The sequence below is a fragment of the Alligator mississippiensis genome, chromosome 11 (genome assembly GCF_030867095.1).
Source record: "Alligator mississippiensis isolate rAllMis1 chromosome 11, rAllMis1, whole genome shotgun sequence".
NCBI classification, from domain to species: domain Eukaryota; kingdom Metazoa; phylum Chordata; order Crocodylia; family Alligatoridae; genus Alligator; species Alligator mississippiensis.
In genome coordinates, this window is record NC_081834.1 from 60,767,051 (window position 1) to 60,793,100 (window position 26,050).

A 26,050-nucleotide genomic window follows, 5' to 3' on the forward strand; every position below is an offset into this window, starting at 1 on the left:
GCTTAGCCCCATGTCATGAAGTGTCTTGGACGCCCCAAAACAACATCATTGACCCCAGCGGGGGGATTTCTACCTGCCAAAATATCCCAGCAGAAAGAAAAGTCTTTCTGCCCTGCCAATGACAAGGAGAAAGGTGCCTCTAACCCTTTCCCTTTCTCTGCCCATCACACCCACTCACACCTGGACCCCAGGCTGGAGACCTCGCCCCTGGGAGGGCATCAACCATAACCCATGCCAGGCACCGGGCCCTGGCTCTTACATGACAGGGGGTGCTGTAGACCTAGCCTCCAGCATGCCCCACCCCACAAGCCCCTGCATCTCAGCACTTGGTGAGGGGGCCCTTTCATAATCAACTCCCGATACAGCCTTCTTGAATCGTGTGGCCCGAACCAGGACATAGTTCCCCAGGGGAGGCCTCAGCAATGCTGAACAGAGCAGGAGAATCACTCCCCATGATTTGCAGGTGACATTCCTGTTAATGCAACCCAGGAGGCTGCTGGCTCTTTTTGCAACAAGAGCACAGGGCTGGCTGACGCTCCGCTCAGGGTCCACTGTAACCCTTAGGCCCTCTGCAGCACTGCCGCCCAGCCAGTCACTCCCCAGTCTGTATTTGTGCATGTGGTTCCTCCATCCCAAGCGCAGGGCTTGCACTTGATTTTGCTGAACGTCACTGCAGAAGAGGTTCTGCCGCCGGGGCATGAGACATTCATGAGTGGTGCCTACTGCTCTCATGCCCAGGCCCATATTCCCTCCCTTAAAGGATAATAATTTCTTTGCTAATACTTGGGATTTCTTGGTTTCCCTTCCTGGAGCAGGGCTCTGGGGGCCACACTAGTGGGGGAATGGCAGGATCAAAAGCTCACATGTGACAGGACCAGAACACACTGTCATGCTTGGCCCTGTTGTGCCCCCCGTCCTACACCAGGCAAGAACAGCCCCTCACCCAGCTCTCATCCAGCCCCGAGAAGCAGCAGTTCTTGTGGAGGAGACGTCCGAGGAGGAGCAGACATTAGGTTTGGATGCTTTTTAATTAGGAAAACTGCAATCAAGCCTGCACATCTGCGTCCACACAAGAACTGATGAAGGTGCCAGGCCAGAACAGAGCATGGGACAAGGGGGCGCTTGAGGCGGCAGCCTGTACCCACCACAGAGCAGGCGCAGGCAGGCTCCTGGGGGCCAGGACTGGAGCACAGACCTGCAAGCAATGAGGGCCCCTTCCAGGGGCATCGGGAACAGCTGCTGCTCCCTCTGCACCTGGAGGCTGCAGCAAAAGCCGTGGGGCAGACCAGCTCCTCGGTCTGTGGGCTGAGTGTGCGAGTCTGTCAGTCCAGTGGTGTGACCAGTGGGAGGCAAGTGCGAGCGAGCTCCAGGTGCAGGTTTAGAGGAAGCACCACAATGGCAGCTCCTGGGGAGCCCACACTGCCACAGCAGCAGCTACGGCAAAAGGATACCGAGCGGTGGGGGCAGCAGGAGCAAGGGCCTTTGAATCTCTAGAGAAGGCAAGTAATGCACACACGTGCATGCATGCATGTGCTCTCTCACACACACACGCACACACATGCAGACACTGTCTGGCATCTCTGCCCAAGGTAGAAAAGTTTTCAGTTTTGCCTCAGTGACACTCCAACGCCGTGAGGGGTTTGGGGAAAGGTGAGGATGGGATGGCAGTCCCTCTACCCAGCCCCCTCTCTTCTCCTCTCCATCACTCACATTGATGCTTCCTCCTGGTGACCACATGCAGAACGATGATCCCAGGTACCAGGACTGCCAGCACCCCCGGCAGGACAAGCTCCTTGGTGCGGCAGTAGGACAGCGATGGGGCACCTGGATAGCTCAATACACGTGTAGGAGTTAGGTCAGCTTGGAAACAAAAACCATGGAGGCAGCTGGAGCTCAGGCTCCAAAGCACTTGGCTCAGGCCAGGCCAGGGGCAGCACGGGGACTCCCAGGTGCTCAGTCATCAAATCCCTGCCTACGCTGCTGCTGTGTTGGGGGTCTGTAGGGCACACCCAGTGCGCGTGCGCTGACACGAGCAGCAGTGAGGTCAGGACGGAGCACAGCACCCAGCACCCGCTAGGCAGCCGCAAGTGCAGGACGCGTGGGAACAGCATCCTGGAAAGCAAAGAGTGTCCTTCTGCGGCCCAGCGATGTGGGCGCTCTGGGGGCTCCCTGCTAAGAGCAGCATTTCCACACTGTGTAATGGAAACAGTCCTGGCCTGACAGCCCGCGTGAGCCAGAAAGAGGCCCTGGCAGGCCTTCAGCATAACGACACTGGGCTGAAATCCCTACAGGTGCAGAGGGATGCCCACGGAGGTGGTGGAGGTGGTCAATGCTGGTCATGAGGAGGATGGAGAGAGAACTGGAGGGCAGCAAGCAGCAAGGGGGAGATTAAGATTATTTTGAAAAACAAATTAATTTTGTCACAATCTTTTCATGATTCATGTTTGCTTGCTTGCTTGAACCCTGGCTGCCTGGCACCTTGAATGGTGCATATCCTGGTGCAAGGCAGGGCCACTCAGCTCGGCTGTGTCTGATGCAGCTCCCAAACTCAGACGCTCCAAACAAGCTAAGGGTGCAGCAGAGGATTGTAGCCAGGACAAGCAGGGTCTGTAATGCCTCCTGACAAGTGCCCTGCCAAACGCACCCACCTGAGGCTTGTACAAAAAGGATGTGGCCAAGTTGGAGAGAGTAAATGGCTGTGGGACTGGGGGGCAGGATTTGTAAGGAGAGGCTAAGGGAACTGGGTGTATTGAGTTAGGAAAAGAGAAGACTGAGAAGGGATTTGATAGCAGCCTTTACCTACCTGGTACGGTTAAGGGCTTGCAGACCAAGCCCTACGAGAAGAGACTAGGGCACCTGGACATTTTCAGCCTCCGCAAGAGAAGGTTGAGAGGAGACCTTGTGGCTGCCTATAAATTCATCACGGGGGCACAGAAGGGAATTGGTGAGGCTTTACTCACCAAGGCGCCCCTGGGGGTTACAAGGAATAATGGCCACAAGCTAGCAGAGAGCAGATTTAGACTGGACATTAGGAAGAACTTCTTCACAGTTGGAGTGGCCAAGGTCTGGAACGGGCTCCCAAGGGAGGTGGTGCTCTACCCTCCCCTGGGGGTCTTCAAGAGGAGGTTGGATAAGCATCTAGCTGGGGTCATCTAGACCCAGCACTCTTTCCTGCCTATGCAGGGGATCGGACTTGATCATCTCTTGAGGTCCCTTCTGACCCTGACATGTATGAGTCTATACCTGCAGGGTGGTTTCAAGGAGCACAAAGCTGGACTGCTCTCAGTGGCCACAGATGAAAGAAGGCACACTAGACGCAAAGTCCAGCAAGGGAGGGTTAAGTTGGATGTTAGTAAAACCTCCCTCCTTATGAGGGTGGTGAAGCACTGGAACTGGTTACTTAGAAGAAGCCTGTGAACATATGTTCACTGCCTTCTCATCTGCACCTTGGTTAAAGATTAACAAGACCACCCCAGGAGGGACTTGAACCCACAATCCCTGGCTTAGAAAGCCAGTGCCTTATCCATTGGGCCACTGGGGTTTCTTGGTGCCCTTTTTCCCCAAGGATGGGCTTCCCTGCCTGCGCCCATGTGTTCTCAAAACAACGGTGGACAATGAATGCTTTTCTTTTGGCACTGCATAAGGACTGCCATTTACTGGGTGAGACCACAGATCCCGCATCCAGCCTCCCGTGTCACACGGTGCTAGACAGCGGATGCTGAAAGGCAGAGCAAACCGGGTCAGACCAGGGTATTTTGCACGGTTCCTCTTCCACTTGCAGCCTCCAGTGTTTAGGGTCTAGGACGCTGTGATTCAGAGGCTGTCTGCTCTAGAAGCAGCTCCTGGGTGGCACCATGCTGTGCTGGACGGCAACGCGCTTCTCTTCAACCCCAGAAGCCAGGTTCCTCTCCTGCTCGCTGGCCACCTGCTCCTGCTCGCCCACCTCTGCTGCTCACATGCTTCCCTCTCCTGCTCCCCTGCTCCTGCCACCGGGTGCCAAGCCGGCAGGTTGGCCAGCCACTCCTCCATGACGGTGCCCAGCTGCCCAGCAGGAGGGTGCTGTCCTACGCCTGGTGCTGGTGGAGACGGTGCATTCAGAGGGTCTGGTCATCGGGGCACCATTCCTCATGCTGCATCCCTGGTGGCAGCTGGTGCCTCTCCCCCACGCACAGCTGCTGGACCTGCAGAGCGAGCACACTGTGGACACTTGTACATGTGTCACTATGGCGGTGTTGTTCTTGCACCATGATGTAGCACTTCCTTCTGCAAGTGTTACATCATGGCGCAGTAACAGCCCGTAGTATGCCGTTATGTGTGGCACACAGTTATTTTTAGCAGAGTGCTATACCAGGGGAGCACGTCGCTGTGGTGACATGCTGTTGGTTATGTGCAGACACCTGCAGACGCTACATCACTGTAGTGTGTTGCTACGGCAACCTAGCGCCACATGTAGACATGCCCTGTAACAGGGGACTGTAAGGGGTTGCAGTGGAAAGGACTGTGACGTGAAGGTCAAGACGATTTGTGGGCAAAGGGGAAAGGGGCCAGAGGGAAGAGCTGCTTCCCGAAGGTCCCGGGCTGAGGAGGGTCAGGCCTCTCCTTGTGGGACTGCTCCAGGGAAAGGAGAGGCCAGGTTCAAAGCTTGGCCAGTTAGAGGAAGGGCATCCCTCATTGCCTGAGAAGGCAGGGAGGAGGAGAAGACAGAGCCTCTTTTTGAGAGACTGCAACCTCTCGGAGGTAACGGGCACTAGACCCAGGGACTGTGCACCACCCAGCCTTAGATCGGGGTCGTGCGTGTATAGGTGCCCAGGGACCATGGGAAGTTAGCTAGGCAGCCCCTGTCATGGGTGACCACTGCACAAGCCCTCCATCCCCACTCCCTCCATGGGGCAGGTGGCCCGCTTGGCTCTTGTTGCAGGCAGCCTGCCTTCCTGATCCCCTCCCCAGGCCAGGCCAGGGCTGGCCCTTGGTAGCACCTGCCAGGCTTGCCCTCGACCAACTCCTTCCCTTCTCCTCTGCACGCCAAGCACTTTGCTCCCATGGAGGCAGGCTCATGCCGCCTGGGGTCAGAGGGACTAGGGCTCCCACTCATCTGGGACACGGAGCCGGTGATGCCCCTGTTTTCTCCCCGGTATGTCTCATCAGAAAGCTGGATGGGGCATTACCCGCACTGTGCCCCAAGCGTGCCCCTACTGAGACTTCCCAGGTCATGCCACAAGGAGCTGTTTGAGCACACCGAGGGGTGCCCAACCCCTATGCCCTCCTGCAATGGTGCCCCGGGCGCACATGAGAACCTGTTGCAGGGCTCTGCACTTCAGTGGTGCCCCAGGCAATCCCACACTTCCCCGCCGTGTGTGTCGCTGCCTGGAGGGCTGCTTCTGCCTGTGATACGAGGCCCTGACCCCCACAGCGGAGGTGGAGATCACCGGTGCCATCAGTGAGTTTCTCTGCACGTGACAGCAGGGGACAGCGAGGCCAGGCAGGGAGAGAAGAGGGGAGGGCGAGGAGAGGATGGGAAGGGGGCCTGTGTGGGGCCCCTAGAGCCAGGCCTGCAGCCAGGTGTGGGCCTGTGAGGTGGCATGGGCACTGGTGGCCACAGTGCCCCCCACCCCTCGCAGCCATCCTCCACGCGATGGGCTTACCATCTGGGCATGGCAGGTGGTCCTGGCAGGTGGCCTTGGCGATTGGTGGCGGGGAGGCGGTCTGGCTGCTTGCGGGGTGCTGGGTGGCAGAGGCCCACCGCCTGCCACACGGCCACTGACCCCCTCCAGGAAGGAGCTGGAGCTGGAGCTGGTCATGGGCGGTGTCCTCCCTGGCCTGTCCTCTGTGCTCTGGCTGTGGGGAAGATGTCAACCCGGGCACCAGCACTGGATGAGGAAGCCAGGGGCAGGGAGGACACGGGACACGGGTGCTGCCGGCCTGAGGGCTCTTGTCTTGGTCTTCTCTGCAGGTCTGGTCTGGTGCGGGGGCTTTGGCAGACCTCCAGTGCTTGAATAGATATGCTGCCCATGGCCTGGGTCCCTGCGAGTGAGGATGCTGGGTTGACCTGCATGCAGGGCACGGTCCTGCGAGCTACTCTGGACCATCTCTTGTGCTCAGTGACCACCATTCGCAGCAGCCACGCAGCCTTCACTGCTCAGAGAAGAGCATTGGCCCTCCTGCCCTGGCAGAACTGCCGCTGCACCTTGGCATTGCCCCAAATCACCAGAAGGTCTGTGGTCTCTTCTGCTGCCCAGTTGGGGCCAAGGACCGAGCGTCTCAGGGGCAGAGAAGCTGCCATGTCCATGGGGTTCCTCTGCCAGGGACTTCAGCCAGATGCCCCATGAGGTCCCCAGAGCAAGGCCAGGGGCTGGCTCCCGTGCTGGAGCCAGAACGTACCCGCACCACAGGGGCACAATGCCCAGGGGCCAGGGAGCAAGCGGCAGAGCCTCCTTGCTCCAGCCGGGCCTGTGCAGCACTGCTGCTGCCCAGACAGGCCCACCAAGGAAACCCCCACGAGCTGGAGGCAGGCAGAAGCTGGCCCCAGGGAGCTACAGCCAGGCAGGGGTGGCAGAGAAGCCGTCCTTGCCCCCTGTTTGGAGGGAGTCTCAGCCAGGGTGCTCTAGCGAGCATTAAATCTAGTACCTGCTGGTGACTGTACATGAGCCAGGAGGCTGCTCATACACGCTGTGATTACAGCCAGCCGCCGCGTCTCATGTAACAGTGTCCCCGTGCTTCAAAATGGTGGCAGGGGCACTACCACTAAAGCTTGTTTGACGTATTGAAGTGCGGGGATGCTGATATATGAGACACTCCAGGTGCTTGAATTTGGGTGGCTTTTGGATCCACTTTAATTAAAGCACCTTCCCCTGTACCCTAGAGCATGTGTAAAAACTCTCTTTATCTTCAGGTATTAGAAAAATGCACATTTCACTAATCAAACGTTCATTAGCCTAGTGCATGGTTTTACGGCCGTGCTTTAATGCACATCAGATGAATGTAATGCTCATTAAAGCATCTCATGTAGAAGTACCCAGAGGGTCCAAAGGAGTTGCCCAGGCACCAGCAAGACTCAGCTTCTCGTACAGTTTCTCTCTCTCTCTCGGCCCATTTCTAGATGATTTTTCTCCTTGATGGTTTCCTACCCATCCTTGATCTGTGACCCATTAAATGCATTTGGAAAGTCCAAATCAAAAACCCTATTTCAGAAAGGATGCCCCTGGAATCTGGATTGTGGCGCTCGGCGCGGCTCCTGGGATCTAGTTTCCTTTCACTTGGGCCTGGCCCAGACAACCAAAGAGGACCTTTAAAACACGAGACAGTCTCTTGACAAGAACAACAGCATTCAGAAACATGCATTTCCTATGATGAATAGGAGTTTACATTGCACAGGCCTGCAGTTGCACATAGAAACAGGGAAGAGATCTCATTTTTTCTGATTTTGCCCCACTCTAAACACTGCACGTATCCTGCAGGAGAACCCATTTCTTATTCATTAGAGACAGGTTTAGTTGCTGTAGCAAGAAGAGGGGTCTACCAAAGTCCCACAAAGTGGGAAGAAGGAGCCAGGAAGCTACATATTGACACCAGGACCAATCCTGCTCCAAAGGTAGGAAACTGGGGCTTTGTAGTGAGCTATGAAGAGGTAGGCACTGCTGGGATTTAAACCCAGGCTCCCCTGTTTACAAGGCAGGTGCTTTAACCAACTAAGCCACAGTACCCATAGGAGTAAGGGCTGCGCCCCCCTCCACATCTCACACCAGTGAAGAGCTGGCAGTTGCACACCCGCTCCCAGCAGGTCCCAGCCGTCTCCTTTGTATCAGCGGTTCCCTCTGCACAGACCGCTGCCCAAGATGCACGTTTCTGAATCCAATGTCCAAGGCCCGGGCAGAGTCCGCAGGAGTCCACGCGTGCTCCTGGTGTCATCCTCACGTCTGGTGCAAATGCCAGGGTGGCACTATTCAGTGACTTGATGAGAGACCAAGCGCTGGCTCCAACTTCACAGTAGCTCCAACTTCACAGGAGCGTGTCATCATCACAAAAGGCACCAGTAGCGTCCGCGCATAATTTGATAGTTTGATAAAATGATATGCCTGGTTCAGCAACAAAGGTTCAATCCGGTCATTGAGGCAGCTGCGTGGGTTAATCCTCACTCAAGCAAGCCACTGCAGGCAGCGTGGAGGCTGCAGGAGGCAGTGGCTGCAGCAAAGCAGAGCCCGGCTCCCCCCACAACTGCTGCCTACCTGCTAGGGGCTCGGCTGGGGGTGAAGCCAGCTCCCCGCTGCTGGGCGTATTCCCGGGGGGCAAGAGGGACCCACACCTCTCAGATCTGTGTGAAACGGGGGTGGGCGCACTGTGGACCTGGGTGTTGGGTTGTGTCCCTGGCTGCAGCTGCGCGGGCAGGGAGTGCATCGCCAGGGCAGCGTGGAGCACGTGGTGGCAAGGAGCTTCCCCGTGCTTGGTGGCTGCAGAGGCCCCGGGAGAGGGCAGCAGGAAAGGAGCCTGAACCCGCAGCAGGCAGCTGGCAGCACCCCTGCCCCCTGAGGCCGCACATTGTGGCCCCGACCCCACGCACTGCTTGGCTGGGCAGCAGCCCCCGCCCCAGCCCTGCCCAGCTCCCTGCCTCCCTCCCCAGAGGGGCTGCAATCCCTGCCCCCAATTTACCTGCAGAGCTGCTCTCCACGCTGCCCGGGCCATGTGCATGTACATGCACCTAGTGCCCCTGCCTGACCGCCCTCCTCCTGGTCCCCCACCACAACCCTCTTGCGGGCCTGAAGTCTGTCAGCCTGCAGAGAGCTCTTTGCAAACATGCACAATCCATGGGTTTCTCCATTAAAATGAGAAATCCGTGTTTTCCTCAGGTACAGGGGGGAAATCTGTGTTTTACTCCCTTTTCGGTGGGAAATGCAAAACCCCGATCCCGATACTCACCTGCTGGAGGTGCCCCAACTGCAAGCCTCTCCTCATGGGATGTGCTGCAGAGCTGCAGGACCGGGAGCAGGTGCTTCCTCAGCCTGGCTGCAGAAGCCAGGACACTGCTGGCAGCTCCGTGTTGCCCAGGAGGTGTCACACAGACGTTTTCCCTCGAGTCCAGGGGCTGCCCGGGCCCTGGCCGGGACCTCTCCTGCTGCCGCCTCCTTGGAGACCGTCCGGAAGTCCGAGGCTGGGTGGATTCAACGTCCCTGGCAGCAGGTCCCGGGCACTGCGAGAGCCGGCAAAGGGCTCCCTGCTCCGAGCCCCGCTTCCCACACACGGGGCCTGCAATGGCGCTTGATTTGCCGTGCCACGACGAGAAAGGCTGGCTCTGAGCTGGGCGAGTGGGCAAGGAGGAGCAAGCTCCTGCCCCTGCTGCAGGCTCCCAGCCACAGGGCACCTCAGCAATGCAAGCAGCTGCCCAGCACGTGGGTGGAGCAGCAGGGTGTGCAGGGGCCAGTGTCCTCCAGCGTAACCTGCAGTGTCATAACTGCTGGGTGTGCAAACACGATCTGCAAGAGAAACCCTGGCATTTCACATGGGAACCCAGAGTGCCAAAAACACTGGGACCCATCGCGCACTTTCTGACTTCTCTGCAACAGGAGAATTGCTCCAGTATTTTGTCTGTATTCCAAAAATGAGTGAAAAGCAAGAGCTGGCATTTGTGAGGGTGTCTGTGAGTCCAGCAAGGGCTCAGTGGAGCCCAACAAGAAGTGCCTTGATGCTGTGGAGTTCAGAAGTGCTGATCTAGGAGCTTCCCAAACAAGAGATTTTCTTATTGTTATTACAAAATGTTTCTGCACATTATCTTCATTATGTATGCGGGATGTTTAGGGGCTGTGAGATTAATCAAAACATCCATTAATTCTTTGTGTCTTATTCAATGCTCCTTGAACTATGTCCAGAAGGTAAAAAGTCTGTCTGACGCCTTGTGTTTAACAGGAAGGGGCCAGCAGTGTCCTGGCTTCTGCAGCCAGGCTGAGGAAGGCACCCTGCTGTCCCGCCACACAGTTCTCTAGTACATGGCATGGGGAGCAGGCTTGCACTTCGGGTGCCTCCAGCAGGAGATCATAATTCACTCTGCACAATCATGCAGCTCCTGCTCTTGTCACTGGGCAGGACTCAGACACCTCCAGAGCGGGATCCTTGGTTACCAGGATGTGCCAGGCTCTCCATTCACTTCAGCGGGGAGTTCTAGCCTGCGCTAAGACCCCCCGTGCTAAGTTCTAGCCAGCGCTAAGACATGCGGGGCATCCCATGTCTATGCAGGGGACTGCAGAAAGGGGAGGAAAGTCCGCCCCACTCCAAGGTGATGAGCACGGCCCTGATGCTCTCACACCCGCTCCACGGGGTTGGAAACATCCCCAGGTACAGGAGCTCCCAGCTCAGCCCGCGCTGCCCGGCCGGAGCGGGCAGGGAGCCCAAAGCTGCGGCGCTGACGGGCACCCACAGGTCCCAGGGAAGGGGTCCCTGCCCTCCTCTGCCGGGCACTCCCCAATCCCAGCCCAGGGTTTTATCCCACGAGCTGCCTGGACTCCCAGGGGCTTCAGCCCCGAGCCAGGCACGTGGAGCCAGAGGTCAGGAGCCGGAGAAGGGAGCTGTGTCCAAACCAGCTGCCTGCCAGTCATTGCCCCTGAGCCCAGGGCTTCCCTGCCCATGATCCCCAAATCTTCAGGAGGCTGGCGGCATGGGGGCATCCCCGGGGACACCGGCCTGTCTCCTGGAGAGCAGGAGGTTCAGGGGCAGACGGGTGTACAGGGGTGCCTTGAAGCCCAGCTGATGACTGCTCCTGCTCAGTGCCAGGATGGACAGGCTGAGGCGGGTGCTGAGCAGGAGGACCACCAAGGTGGGCTTCGTGCCAGCAGATCACAGCGGGGGCCTGGGCAGGAACATCTGGGCCCCCCCGGCCATGAAGAGGAGGGGCCCATCAAGGCGAGGACGTGGCTGTGCCCTGTGTGCTGGCGTAAAAAAACAGCACGTGCCAGCACCAAAGAAGAGCATTTGCAGCAGCCCACCACCTCCAGGTGCAAGTGGAGGTGGCCCTGGGTGCGCCTGGGCAGGCGGGAGCCCGGAGGAGAGGAGCGCCGGGCACAAGAGCCGGGCAGTCCAGTGTGCTCTCAGCCACCGGGGCCGTGAGGTTGCGGGGGCGGAGGAGCGGGATGGAGAGGGCCCTGGGAGATTTCTGCAGACAGGGGGCCCTTGGCTGGCGAGGGGAGCACGACCCCATCTCTGCCCCCCACACTGCACGTGTCTTCCCCTCAGGGGCAAAGGACTCACCCCCCACTTTCCTTCCTGCTGCAGTGAGTCCCAGTCTGGCCATAGAGAAGATGCAGGACGAGGAAGACCAGGAGAGGGAAGAACAGGGGACACCGGAGGAAGCTGCGCTCAGTGTCACCCAGCGCCTCCAGGACCGCGGGAAGGTAGGAAACCCATTCAGTCCTCTGTTCCCTCCCCAGGGGAGCCCGTCCCGCTGACCCGGAGCTGACAAGGGGAGACGCTCGCCCGCAGGCAGTGCTAGGGGTGGGTGTGTTTGTGAAGCCCCACCTGGGTCCCCTCCCGCCACAGACACTGCCCTGCTCCTCCCTGCGCCTGCCCAGGAGGAGACTCATGGCAGCACCCTGGGGGTCCCAAGAGGCCTGAGTCCCACAGCGGGTTTGGGGGGGACAGGGATGTCCCTGGCTCAGAGCCTCCCTTTATCCCGGTCCTGCTCCTGGTAGATGCAGTGCAGGAGGGACGGGCAGCGCCTGCTGCGGGAGCTCCTCACCCTGCAGGCAGCCGTGCAGCAGAGGGGACACGAGGCTGTGGAGCTGCAGGGGTGGAAAGCGTCCGTGCCAGAGAAGATTGTGGTGATTAGGAGGAAGCACGGGACAGTGCAAGGAGAGGAGAAGACGGAGGAAATGGTTTCTTGAGTCCAGGGTGGAGGGGAGAGATGGAGCTGGACCGGGGAGAGAAGGGCAGGCACACTGGTGGGCAGCAGAGACGGGAAATCCTGGTAGAGGCCGGGGGGAATCGAGTGTCTGGAGGGCAGATGAGGGTGCGGTCAGGGAGCAAGGGGGTGGGCCGAGTGACATGTTTGAGTGGCCGTGGGAGCGGGGGGCCAGCCCAGTGGGGTGGGGGCAGAGGGACGTGTGGGACACCCCGATGGGGTGGGCAGATCCTGGCGCCTGCGCCATCGGCTGCGACACCATGGAGAGCTTGTATTGGCTCACTCAAATCCTCCTGCACCAGAGGGGTAAGGAGACCCATCCCAAGCACAGGAGCACAATGCAGACGGTGCATCCCACAACCCTGGTCCAAAGCTAGGATGGCAGCTCAGAGCCTCGTGTCTCCACTCCTTGCAGGCCGAGACATGCGAGGGGCAGATGAGATGTTTGGCGAGTGCCAACTAGAGCCGAGCCTGGTCCAGTGCTACAGGGAGTTGGAGAGGTGAGGATACTGCGCCAAGCTGCAGGGCTGGGGCTGTGTCTCCTTGGGCTGGCTGCGTGCTGGGCTCTGGAGAAATGCCTGCTGCTTCTCCCCAGCTCGCAGGGATCTTCCTGCGGCGGGTTAGAGACTTGCAAGTGTGCAGAGTGACATGGTCCCAGGCCCCAGAGATGGAGCCTGGCTCTCAGATGTGCCAAGACTTGCGTCCTCTTGCTTTCAGGTGCTGGGAAAGATCTTGTCCGAGGAACAAAAGAGATCGTTCCTGCAGCGGACCATTCTGGCAATTCATCATGGGCGGATGCACATCAAGAGAGCTGCTCTGGTTTTCCTCTATGCCATGCTGGGGTAAACCAGCCTCCTGATCGGGGACAAGGTCAGCAGCCACCTTGGGTTCAGGGTGTGGCGGGCCAGTAGGGGGCGCTCCTGGTTTGAGCCGCCCACCTCCCTGCGCCCGCCCACCTTCCCGGCTCCGAGTGCCTCCCTGGGGTGCCTCCCGTCCGGCCGACCCCTTCCCTGGATCACTCCTGCTATTAGAAACAATCTTACTTTATTATTATTATAAACTTAGTGTTACTCTTCTTCTAAAGCTACTCTTAACGCCTACAGCCTCTCTCTCCTCGGCGCCTTTGGTTCGTTGTCTCTCCCTGCACGGCCTTCGAAGGACTGTCCCTTCAGGGGGAGCGCTAAGGCAGGCTGCTCACACAGCAGGTGCCGGGATGGGCTGACTTTGCCCCAGTGCCTCAGAGGAAGGCGAAACCCCCAGATGATACTTCCAGGGACAAGGGGGAAAATTCCTTCCTGGCCCCAAATGGGGAGCGGCAAAAGTGCCGAGGCAGGGGTAACAAAATGCCCCCCGCACGACTCAAGCGTCCTCCCTTTGGCAACCGGGGGACCATGACCGCACGGTGTCTGTTCTTTCGCGAGTCTTGTCGTGGCAGGGCTGACGGATGGCCTTGTCGAACCCTTCGCCCACGAGGGGCTTCCCATGCTGCTTCTTTGGGCACAAGCTGAAGTCTGGGGGGAGGACAGCTCCGAGCAGGCGGATCGGCTCGGTCGGTGACTCTCGTTCGGTGGCTTCGGCAATGTTGCAGGATCTCTCCACAGCCGCCAGGCTCCCGTGGAGGTGCTAGATGTCCTCCTCGCTCACGGAGGGGCTCTCGTGCTCCCGATGGCTTCCCCCTGCTCAGCTGAGCACAGTGCACGGTGTGGCAGAAATGCCACCGTCGGTGCCCCTCTGCAGAGATGTGTCTCCGCCAGCCTGGGAGGCTGGTGTTGAATCCCTCAGGGCGGGGATCTCCCACCTTGTCTGCATGACAAAAGCCTGGTGCCTGGGAGGCGATGCTCTGGTCACCTGGGCAGGGGGGAAAGGCCCGGCCCTGCGCGGGCCCAGGCAGCCAGGGATGCTTGAGAGAGTGGTCGGCTTGTGGCCAGTATTGGCGGCTTCGATTGGACCGGGCTGCTGAGGTCAGAGAGGTTATTTAAGGGCCCGGTCCAAGAAGAAGGCAGCCATTTAGCCATGCGGTCATCCAGGTGAATCTGAACCTGGGAGAGGAGCTTCACCATCTGAAACAGGCTCGCTCCTCATCACCGCATGCTCCAAGAGTGCCCTGCCTGCAGAGGAAACAACAACCCCCTCTGGGTGATGTGTGTGAGTAAGATACTAGAGAGCCGATTAGATATTTAGCTTCGGTAACTCAGATGCGTGTTTAAACGGCTACCTCAGCCACCCTGGTTTGCTCTATGGGATTCCTTTGATATTCCTGTAAGATTTCTATGATACTGCTCTACCTTTTACCCTGTTTCTGCCCTACCCCCTGTAATCAATAAAGTTCTCCTTGTGACCGGTGTGGGAGACTTATTGAGGGGTGGGTCTAAATTATGCCAAGGAGGCCCCTTAGGTCGGTGGACTAAGGGAGACTTTCCTAAATAGCCCCTGACTTGGGGAAGTGCCCCAAGTGCCTGTATTGGGTCTAGGACCCATTGGACGATCAGGCCTCGTTCTCCAAGGCGCACAGAGCCAGAATTGAGTCCAGAGCCTCGGATGGTGGCAGCGGGAACCCAGGTGAGCGGGTGTGCTCCAGGGAAGGGGTCGGCCGGACGGGAGGCACCCCAGGGAGGCACTCGGAGCCGGGAAGGTGGTCGGGCGCAGGGAGGTGGGTGGCTCAACGCAGGAGCGCCCCCTACTGGCCCGCCACAGGGCCGTCACAAGAGAGGGCGACACCTCGGTAGCTCGGGAATGCAGGGGGCTGTAGGTCAGGAAGGTCAAGGCGGAAATGGAGCTGGGACTAGCGACCCAGATCAAGGACAACAAGTCCTTTTTCAAATACATAGCGGGGAAAAGAAGGTGCCAGGTAACGTGGGGCCTCTGCAGGACACGCGAGGAAATCTGGTCATCTCACCTGATGGTCAAGCTGACATATTCAACAATTTCTTTGCCTTCATATTTCTGAGGAGGGACCCGGATATCTCCCCCACTGGCCCCCCCGAGGGCCTGTGGGTGGCATACCCAGGCTGAGGGTTAATGAGGACCTTGCCAGGGAACTTCTGGAGGGACTGGATGTATTTAAACCCGCAGGTCCTGACGATCTCCACCCCAGAGTGCTGAAGGAGCTAGCAGGGGTCATTGCAGGACATGAACATGAGCCGGCAGTGTAACGAGGCCATCCACAAGGCCAATCGCACCTTGTCGTGCATTAGCAGGTGCATGACTAATAGCTCAAGGGAGGCGATGCTCCCCCTCTATGCGGCACTGGTCAGGCCGCAGTTGGAGTACTGCGTCCAGTTTTGGGCGCCGCACTTCAAGAGGGACGCGGGGAATCTGGAGAGGTCCAGAGGAGGGCCGCTCGCATGATTAGTGGCCTTCATGATAGACTCTACAGGGGGAGGTTGAGAGAGCTGAATCTTTTCAGCCTTCACAAGAGATGGCTGAGGGGAGATCTTGTGGCCACCTATACATTTATTAGGGGAGGTCAATGGGGAATAGGGGAAGCGCTGTTTCCTAAGGCGCCCCAGGGAGTGACTAGGAATAACGGGTGTAAACTAGTTGAGAGTGGATTTAGGTTAGATATCAGGAAGAAATGTTTCACAGTAAGGGCGGCCAGGATCTGGAATGGGCTCCCAAGAGAGGTGGTGCTGTCACCTAGCTTGGGGGTCTTCAAGAGGAGGCTAGATAGTCACCTGGCTGGGGTCATCTGACCTTGGTCCTCTTTCCAGCGGGGCTTTGTAAGTGTTTGTGTGTTACGGAATGATGATACAGAACAGATGTGTTTGTGTGTGTGTTACGGAATAACAAACAGAGCAGAAGTGCGTGTGTGTTTGTGCATGTTTGCATTACAGAATAATTAGAGAAGTGTGTGTTTGTGTTACACTATAATGATACAACACAGAAGTGTGTGTGTTTGTGTGCCACAGAAAAATGATGCAGAGCAGAAAGCTGTGTGCGTGTGTGTGTGTTACAGAAATGGGCAGAGCAGATGTGTGCCTCTGCATTGCAAAATTAAGATACAGAGCAGAAGTGTGTTTGTGTTTTGCAGAATAATGATACAGAGCAGATGTGTGTTTATGCACGTGTTGCACAATAATGATACAGAGTAGTAATGTGTGTTGTTGTTTTGATTGGTAGAGCACATCCACCAATCAGGAGGCAGGAAGAGGAGTTAAGGTACACCCCTTTCCTGAAGGGAGGGGGAGAGGAGTCCCCCCGCCCCCCGGACCTGATTGAAGACTGCAACACTCAGGTGCGGGACTTCAGGGGCGGAGCCCTGGGGCGTATAAAAGGAGCTGCACACCCAGCACAGGGGTCGCGTCCGGGACAGAGAAGAGAAGAGCAGAGCGGGGCTTAGAGGAGGTGAGGAGAGCTGCTCAGCGGGGCAAAGCAGTGCCCAGAAGCGCCCCTGAAGACTTCCATCGGCGCGGAGCGGCGGACGTCTCCAGCGGCTGGGCTCTACGTGTGCAGCACGGCGTCCGCACCCTGGGAGCTGCGTGAGGCGGCTTGGGTCTGCACCCGCCGGCGTGCGCCCAGAGACACCGTGAGAAGCCGGTGCACGGAGCAGGGTCTTTGGAGCACTTGGGCGGCTCAGGCCCTCAGCCCCCAAAGCGAAGCTGGGAGCTCGGTGCAGGAGGCGCTGCACGGAGGTCCGGGAGCGGACTGAGCCTGGTGCTGCACAAGGGGGCCCAGGTCTCCAACCCACAGCAAAAGGTTGAGTCCAGGGATCCAGACGGTGCTCGGGCTCCTGAGCCAGCAGACGGGGCCGAGGCAGAGGCCCCAGACGCCCTGCACAGAGCAGCCCTGTTTCGGGACAGTGACCCCCGCAAAAGCCCGCGGCAGGTGGGAGCAGCTTGGCGCAGAGGACAAGGACCATCCTCCAGGCCTGGGAGCCATGAGTTGCAGGGAAAAAGGATTCCCACAGGGTAGGGTGGGTCCCCCCTGGCTAGTTAAGGGCTCCTGAAAGGGGAGGGCCCACGGGGAGGGCCCCCCCCGAAGTTACCAGCTTTCTTGTAGGGCTTGGGCCAAGCCCAAGGGCACTGGGGTATCCCCTCCGGACTGAGTGTATCTTTGGGTTCTTGCGCCATAAGTGGTGTGGTGTCACGCCTTACATTTTGTGACCTCTCATGTTTATAAATGAGTAGATGTGTGGAGTCCGAGGGCTCTGCTGGGACCCCCGTTGCTGTTATTTCACCTGTTGTTACTTGTATTTATTTGTGGCTTCTTTATTGCTCACCCAGACTTTGCTATAGTTCATCTGTTGGCTGTCCATGTTTATTCTGGGGTTTATCTGTTTCAGATCAGGTACTTACTGGTATCTGGAGCACTGGTGTAAGGTTTTATAGCATTTACCCAGACGGTATTGTTTATGTTATTTGTTTAGAGGTATTTATATATATATATGTCCCTGTCTCTTTTCTTGTGATGTTAATGTAAATACATCTGTATATAGTTAAGTCCCCTGACTGTCCTGGCCTGGTGCTGTAGGGACGGAGGGAAACTGAGCGCTCTGCAGTGCCCCGCAGCACACCTGCCAGCTAACAGTCCCCTTCAATTGGAGAAGGGGAGTATATACCCAAGTCACCTGGGCTACGGATGGAAAAGTGGAGCATAACAATTCGTCCTTTCCTCACATGCGCAGTTCGTCCTTTGTGGTTGGCTGTTTTCTGGCTGTTTGGTGCCAGTGGGCTTCCACTGTTTCGGCTGGCAGGCCGGATGGGTTGTGCGGTGGCTCTCCTCCTGTGCCCAGGGCGGTGTTGCACGCCCCATCCATGCCCATGGAGCGCGGTGGTGGCAGCCCGGGTCTAGTGCTCACATAGCAGGAGGTGACTTAGCCCGTCCCAGTAGGTGAGGGGGGAACGTGACTGGGTCCAGATCTAGCCATGGGGTGCGAGGTGGCTTGGCCTGGCCTGGTCCAGTTGCTGGGGGGAAGCGGCATGGACTGGCCCCAATTCACTTGCTGAGGGATGTGGCATGGCCCAGCCCCAAACCACCCATAGGGGATGGTGTGCGACACAGCTCCAACCCCTGTGCGGGGCTTGGGGTTTGGGAACGTGGAAGAGAGAGTGGGTGTAAATGGCAATTGCCCTCCTGCTGTGCTTATCTCTGCCCGTGCAGGTCTGCCGAGTGCCTGTTGCGTGGTGCCCGTGCGTGCCGGGCAGTGCGGCATGCAGGGATCCTGTGCGCCCGTCTGCATCAAGCACGTGGATCCCTGCACTTGTCGGGTGTCTGGGACAGGAGAAGGGCTGGGGCACGGGCAGGGATGCACCCGGCCGAGCCGTGGTCAACGCAGTGCGGCCTGTGGCTGTTCTTCCTGCAGGGATGAGGGCTGCAGGGGACGAGCGCGCAGTCTGCAGCCACAGCACAGCTGGCGTCCTGCCACCACACCGACCCCAAACTGGGGAAGACCCAACCCCGGGGACCCTAAACTACTCTGACTCCTCTGCAGACCCCCAGTTGTCTGGAGTTGTTCACCCACTGAGTGCCAGTCCTGCACAGCTGCGTGGAGCCCCAGCCCCGGGTGTCTGGAAACCTCCTGCCCTGGCTCAGCTGCCTCCAGTCCCTTCCCCTCTGCCTGCAGGCAATGGGCCGTGCCAACGCTGCTCATGAGGGCTGGTGATGGGGCATCTCCCAGAGCCTGGCCCGAGTGTGTGTGCAGGCAGCAGGGCTGGGGCTGGGCCCTGTCCTAGCAGGGTTGTCCTGGCTCCACTGGGATTTGCATTAACCACAGACAGTCTCACACCCCGTGTCTCTGCTACAGTACTGCTAGGCCGTGTCCTCTGGGCACAGGCTGCTCATGCCCAGGTGCACGGTGCTGCAGGAGTCGTCTCTAGATGCTGAACGGCCCCTTCACCTCCTCGCTGTGGCAGGTTGTGGGGCTGTGACAAGTCACATATTCCTGTCCCTCACTTCAGTCCCTTCGCAGGCACATGGTGGGGCTGGTTTATTGAGCTGCTGCTGAACGTGAATCGGAGGCTTTGCAGAGGTACAAATCCCTCCCCAGACACCCACCCCTGGAGATCACGTCGGGGCCGGGAGGAGTCTGAGGAATGGGAGCTTTTTCCCTCCGTCTGTAGCAGGGTGGGAGGTGTAGGAGGTGTTTGTTAAACTCTGGATTTGCAGATTGATAGGGGCACGTGTGCCTGTGTGTGTGCATGTGTGTGTGCATGTGAGTGTCACTGTGGGGACTGTGTGTGTGCAGGTGTGTGTGCTCTGTCCAGTACCAGGAGAGGGGAAGCAGAGGGAATTGCCACACACTGCGCCAGGCCCAGGCCCAGCACCGCCAGGCAGCAGAGCAATGGGGGTGGGCGGTGTGGCAGAAATGCCACCGTGGGTGCCCCTCTCCAGAGACCTGTCTCAGCCAGCCTGGGAGGCTGGTGTTTCATTCCTCAGAGCGGGGATCTCCCACCTTGTCTGCATGACAAAAGCCTGGCGCCTGGGAGCTGGATGCTCTGGTCACCTGGGCAGGGAGGAAAGACCCGGCCCTGCGCGGGCCCAGGTAGCCAGGGATGCTGGGGAGATTGGTCGGCTTGTGGCCAGTATTGGCAGCTTCGATTGGACCGGGCTGCTGAGGTCAGAGAGGTTATTTAAAGGCTCGGTCCAAGAAGAAGGGGCAGTCAGCCATTAGCCATGCGGTCATCCAGGTGAATCTGAGCCTGGCTCGCTCCTCATCACCGCATGCTCCAAGAGTGCCCTGCCTCCAGAGGAAACAACAACCACCTCTGGATGATGCGAGTGAGTAAGCTACTCGAGATCCGATTAGATATTTAGCTTCAGTAACTCAGATGCGTTTAAACGGCTACCTCAGCCACCCTGGTTTGCTCAATGGGATTCCTCTGATATTCCTGTAAGATTTCTATGATACTGCTCTACCTTTTACCCTGTTTCCGCCCTACCCCCTGTAAGCAATACAGTTCTCCTTTGTGACCGGTGTGGGAGACTTATTGAGGGGTGGGTCTAAATTATGCCGAGGAGGTCCCTTAGGTCTGTGGACTAAGGGAGACTGTCCTAATAAGCCCCTGACTTGGGGAAGTGCCCCAAGTGCTTGTATTGGGTCTAGGACCCATTGGACGATCAGGCCTGCGTTTTCCAAGGCGCGCAGAGCCAGAAGTGAGTCCAGAGCCTTGGATGGTGGCAGCGGGACCCCAGGCTAGCGGGTGCGCTCCAGGGAAGGGGTCGGCCGGACGGGAGGCACCCCAGGGAGGCACTCGGAGCCGGGAAGGTGGTCGGGCGCAGGGAGGTGGGCGGCTCAATGCAGGAGCGCCCCCTACTGGCCCGCCACAGGCGGCACGGGAGGCTTCAGGCCCGCGTCACCTCCCCTCCTGGCAGGGCTTGCCTGGCAGGCCAAGCCCCGCTGTGCCAGGTCCAACCTGGACAGACCAGGCTCCGTGCCCCCAGCTGTGCCCCCTGCTCCGCACCAGCCAGGTCCTGGGGAGGGGGAGCAGGACTGGCAGCGCCCGGCCCGGGGAGCGGCACCGCAAGTCCAGTGAAACCTCAATGAAATCGAAAGCAAGAAAAAGAAGCCCCGCCTGTGTATGGGTCTCAGCCCATGGGGGCACAGCGCAGGGAGTGGGCCCGAGCACGCGGCTCCTGCAGCCCCGCCTCCTCCAGGGGTGCTCCGCAAAGCGCCGCCAGCTACAGGGTGCTCCTCTCCCCGCCCCGCGCGCACCGGTCGTGGCCCCGACCACCAGCTGCAGTGATGTTAGCAGAACAGTTAGCTGCAGCCACCCCCAAATTCCCCATAGCCCCCACCCCCTTCCCCGCTGCCCCTGGGCAGGCGGCAGATCCTCCAGACAGCCAGGCCGGCTCCACTCTGAGGATCCCCATCGGACACTACTGCGAGGGGACTGGGACTAGGATTCATTGCACTTTCCTGCGTGTTGTAGAAACACGGGCTTTCCCTGCACCCATCAGGCATGCTGCTCAGTCCTAGCAAGCAGCCGCCCGCGAGCCTGCCCTGCCGCTGCCTGGGTCCGAGGGACCTGGGTAAGCTCAGCTGCAGAGAACCCGGCCTGCTCTCCCCGGCACTGGCTGGGTCGCAGAGGACCCGGAGGCTCTTTTCTGGATCCTCCGGTCTAAAAATCTTCTGTCTGGTCAGTCCCTAGAGGCAGCCAAGGCAGCGCTTCCAGAGGCCGGGAGCTTTGGCTCCACCAACTCTGACCAGACCTTCCAGTGCTGGCACTCCTGGCTACTTGCACGAGGAAGCCAGCTCCTGCTTTTCCCAGAGTCCCTCCTCTCCTGCTGAGTGTGAATGTGGCCTCTGCTGCCAGTGAAGCTTCCCCTTGTAGCTCTTCAGGGCTCTCAGATCGCCCAGCTCTTCCCTGCAGGTCTGGACTCTCCCCAGCTGCCCTCCCACGCCCATCTGCAGCTGGTGCCCTGCTCCCCCCATGCTCTCCTGCTTCGGAGACCTGCTCTGCACCTTCTGCACTTGGCTCAGGTGGCAGGGACCCCTCTCCCCCAGTCTCCCTGGGGAGGTGCTCTGCAGCTCCAGGTTCACAGGCCCTTCCTCAGGAGGCTGCAGCCCAGCCTTGCTCAAGGCCCGTGCACCTGCTGCCTGGGGTAGAGGAGCCACAGCTGGACCTGGTGCTGCTGGCACAGGAAACCCCTGCTCTTCTGCCAGACTCCTATGTGCTTGAGGCAGCCACAGGCCTCAGCGCATGAGAGAGGAGGGAGAAGGAAGAGGCAAAGTCTCTCACACTTCCTACTAGACCTCCCCGGCCATGAAGGTGGAGATGAGCCCCAGTGACTCCTCTCTGCTCCGAGGGCTGAGCACTGAACCACGCACCACGGAGCAAGTGCAGAGTAGGTCCTTGGGGGACGCGCGCAGGACTCCAGAGTCAGCACCCACAGTTTAAAGGGGAGGGAAACAAAAGAAGCATCTCCAGGGTGATGTGGGGAGAGGAGGAAGAGTGGATGTGCTGCAGCACTGATTCCTGCATCACTGCTCTGGCAAAAGAGAGTTTCCCACTGATGAACAGGCCAGAACCGCAGTGGGAGGCAGACAAGGGAGGCTGGTGCCATGCCAGGAGCTGTGATTTAAGGCAGGGCATGGGAAATACAGGGCCAGTCTGCTTCCAGGCACGTGAGTGGCTTCCAGCGGGATGCCGGGACAAGAGAAGAAGCTGCTCTGTTGGGGCACTGGTCCCCACCAAGACACTCTGGCCCAAGAAAGTCTTCCACTGCCGCACAGGGCCTCGTGCTGCCGGAAGGGCAGACCCACCGCCACGCTCCTGCTCCTGGACAAGGGCCTTGTCTGGCGCACAAGCCCAAGGAGTTATCATGGGAGCAGACCCCCGTCTCCTCTGTGTCAAGGGAAGCGTCAGCAGGGCAGAGGCCTGGAGTTCACTGCGCGAGAAGAGCTAAAAGCACCCCCAGGGAAGCCCATTTCCCCAGCGCCTGTACTGGTGCGATCCTGAGCAGAGAGGGCCATGAGCACACGAGAGAGGAGCGGCTGGAACAGGATCACTGACTGTTACCTGTCAGCGCGACAAGGCCCAGCCGAGACACAGGATCTTTGTGCCGGGTGCTGCACACGTGCAACGAGAAGCATGCAGGGCTCTCCCGTGACTGCTGCCAGCGCAGAGCCCTCTCCCACCCCATCCCTGCAGCTCCACAGTTGGCTCCTCCCATGCTAGAGTTGGGAAGGGACAGAGATTTAAGCCTCTTACCACAAACGCAGGACCGCCGCTCAGGCACCCAGACCCAGGCCCTCCCCTGCGTGTGCACATTACCTGACTCCTGCTGTGGCAGGGCTCCTTTTGGGCACAGGCGGTGACACGTCCTGAAGGTCTGGGGTTTCACCCTGCCCTGCCTCCTCCAGGGACACAGCTACAGGATGGGGCTGTGGCTGCTCCAGCCAGGAATCAAGAGGTTCCCAAAACCCCAGCAGGTGCCAGCTTCTCCAGGGCCACCTCCTCAAGCTTCACATGCACGGTGCCCTGGGGCAAGACAAGCATGTTACAGGGAGCTGGGGGCAGGGGGCACATCCCCCAGACACATGGAGGTGAGGCCAGCAGCACTGATGATTGATTAGCTTAATCGCTTTCCCCTGGAGCTTCTCTCCTCTGCCTGCCCCAGCTGAGACCCCTCGACCAGGGCTGCTGCCTCAGGCTGCAGTGTAGGGGAGGGTCGGAGATGCAGATAGCACCCCCTGCATCGGGGCAAGAAGGGGCGGTCTCCTGCCTGATTAGCATAGTAATTAAGAACAAGACATGGCAGGGCAGTCAGGTGGGTGGTGTGCCCAAAGGCAAGTAGGGCAGCTAGCACTGGGGCTAGTTGGGGAGGCCCACTTTGCCCCAGGGACCCTAGGGACAGCCAGAGAGAGCCCCCCAGCTCACCTGGCCTGACCTTAAATCATTTTTCTGACCTCATCACAGGGCCCCAGTCAAGACGCAGCCTCACTGAAGGCTGCTAATGCAGACCCATCCATTCCCAGGGGGTCCAGGATGTGGGGAGTCAGTAAACTGGTGTGACAGGGTGTGTGGAGGAATCTGGAAGCAATGGTCAGAGGGGGATGGGAGGTGGTCCGCTCCAGTCCTGTAGGAGTCACAGTATACAACAATCACACACAAAACATGATCGTGCTTTACAACCAAGCGAGATGCTCTGTAACATGAAACACAGTTTATCGCACCAAATGACTTGTGAGTTTTGGGGTGCTACACATGGCTGGCTAGAGGACCTCTTTCCTCTAGCCTTGCCCAGTTGGAGAAGTGGATTTGAGTCAGGCTGCCCCACCAGCTGGAGGAGCTCTTCCCCACAGACACTCAGGATCCTGGGGACAGGCTGCCCTGGGCGGGTGGCCTCTAGCTGCCAAGCCTTTTCCACGCAGGCCTGGGGGAGCCCCCTCTGCAGTAATGGCCAACCCTCTGGGCTCTGATTCCAGTGATCTGAGTTCAGATCTCAGCACAGCCTCCAGCTTGTGCTTCTTGCACCTCCAATGCTTCTGCCAGTCCGGAGGTGGTTTGGCTTGGCTCTCTCCTTGAACTTCCCTCTCTGCCCTCCCCCATGTTGCGTGGGTGGGGAAAATACAGCCTATGGCCTGGATCTGGCCCACAGGTGTTGTACATGTATTTTTGTGACATTGGTATGCCATGGGTGCATGAGCATGTAGCACTGATTGTGTGACAAGTGTGTTCTAGCAAATGCAGAACAAAGCCCTGGGCCCGTGGAGCTGGGGACTCATGCTCTCCTCTCTCTGACTGAGGGGAGATGCCGAGAGGAGGCAAACTCCCCATGAGAGCTGTTCTGCTCCGGGCTCTCTCTCCTTTTAACTCCACGATCATCAGATGAAGTGCAAACATATTTCTGAGTGAGCTCCAATCCCACTACCAGAAATCAGCAGGAGAGGACGGAGAAGAGACAGTCAACTCCACCTGGAAGAGAGATGCTTGGCACAGGCTGCTCCAGAGCCCAACGGGAGGGGAATTGGACAGTGAGAATGAAGAGGACAGCGACATAACCGGACCCGATGACAGTGAGGAGGTCGGCAACAGGATCAGCAGCAGTGGGAGTGACAGCAACATCGACAGCAAAAAGGACAGGGAATCAACTGAGATTTTAAACCCTAAAGGGTTTCTTTGGACCAAAGGACTATGGTAGCGGGTGGATGTGTGGAGCCACGGGAGAATGGGTGTTTTTTTTTGTAACACGTGCGTGGTTCTTCTTGTGTGATGAAAGGTTTATGATGGAGGATGAAAGGTTTGTGATGGAGGATGAATATATTTAACTTTATATATTAAATCAGATCAAGTGTAGTCCTTTGCTTACCTGGCAGGGGAAACACCGTGACCATGCAGGCAGTTTTCCTAGTTGCACCCGGGGACAACCACTTTCCTGGCATGGGGTAGTACCCACAAAGGTAATGCATCATTAATCTCCAATTTAGCTGCTGGAGTGGGGAGATCTTGGCTTTATGTCACTTTATGGACATGGGAGACTCCTGCCAAGCTTGCTCCTGTGGCCATATGGCTGAGGGCAAGCAAAACTCGGGGGCATCCAAACCCCAGCATGTAGGATGCCCCTCAAAGGAGTTGGGGACATCTGAAGTCCCAGATGGGGCTGGAGGATGTTTGCCGGTAGTCAGGTCACTTATGGTTCTGCACAGACTCACGGATTTGGAGTTGATTTGGCTGGTTTGCTATGCAACATGGGGAATTTTTTTTTTTTTTAAATCTCCCTCCTCTTGCCCTGGGGCCAGTGAAGGAAGACTGCAAAAATCAATACAGAAAAAGGGAAAGGAACAGCCAAATGCCCAGTCTGTAGCACAGACACCACACATGCAGGCGTCTGCTTTGTCCATCCAGCCCCTCTTGGGCTCCCACATTCTCGGATGATTTTAATCACTGCAGGTCAGGATCCCCCCAGCACCCAGCCCAGCAAAGGAGGGAGTTGAATGGAAAGCAGGAGCTCAAAAAGGGATTTGGGGTCCTTGTGCAAGCAAGACAAAGAAACAAACATGCCAAAGGTGGCTCAATCGCTTCCCCATGGTGACATTTCCCCTCTTTTCCAATGCAGGCTGTTTCTTTCAGTTCTGGCTAGGGCTTATTGATCAGCTTTGGGCCATGGCATTGAAGAGCTCCCAAAACCTCTGGCTTGTTTCTCCTTGGAATGAACTGGAATGGAGGGAAGAGTCACCATCACCTTTTCTTTCCAGGGGCCTCACCATGTACTTTGCTAACTCAAGCATTGGTGGTTCAATGGTAGAATTCCTGCTTGCCATGTAGGAGACCTGGGTTCAATTCCCAGCCAATGCAGGTGAATACAATGTGTGTGTTAGCAAACTGAGCTAATCCTTGACAAGCATGCTCATTTGTTGCAACTTTCTATTATTCTTTGAATAAAAAAAAATCCAACAGATATTTCAAAGCAAACATGGCAGAGTAAATCCGCAATTTATTTACGTTATTGATTCCTTTCTGAAACTTCTGCATTTTATTTATGATTCATATGCAGATATAGACACAACTAGCAGCACTAACATTGTGTGACTCCATTAAAAAAAATCTGATGGCACCCCAGAGTGCCCAGTCACCCTGGCTGAGATTTACTCCTCTAGGTTATTTCAACAGCACGGAGAGCATGCTACAAATGAAAAACAGCAGAACAAAAGTGCAACCTTCACCCCATGCCTTGTCCAGCAGGGAAAATGAAAGGTCCAAGAAAGAGAAACCCCACATATTTAATACCTTA

The 26,050-nt window shown here is 57.8% G+C and overlaps 3 non-coding genes across 3 annotated transcripts; 1 reads left to right on the plus strand and 2 right to left on the minus strand.

The window, feature by feature from the left end:
- Nucleotides 1-3,468: 3,468 nt before the first annotated feature.
- On the minus strand, nucleotides 3,469-3,541 carry TRNAR-UCU (transfer RNA arginine (anticodon UCU)). Its single transcript has one exon. It is a non-coding gene; the product is annotated as a tRNA-Arg (tRNA).
- Nucleotides 3,542-7,626: 4,085 nt separating this feature from the next.
- On the minus strand, nucleotides 7,627-7,700 carry TRNAT-UGU (transfer RNA threonine (anticodon UGU)). The gene has a single exon. It is a non-coding gene; the product is annotated as a tRNA-Thr (tRNA).
- A 17,843-nt stretch (nucleotides 7,701-25,543) lies between these two features.
- On the plus strand, nucleotides 25,544-25,614 carry TRNAG-GCC (transfer RNA glycine (anticodon GCC)). The gene has a single exon. It is a non-coding gene; the product is annotated as a tRNA-Gly (tRNA).
- The last annotated feature ends 436 nt before the right edge of the window (nucleotides 25,615-26,050 follow it).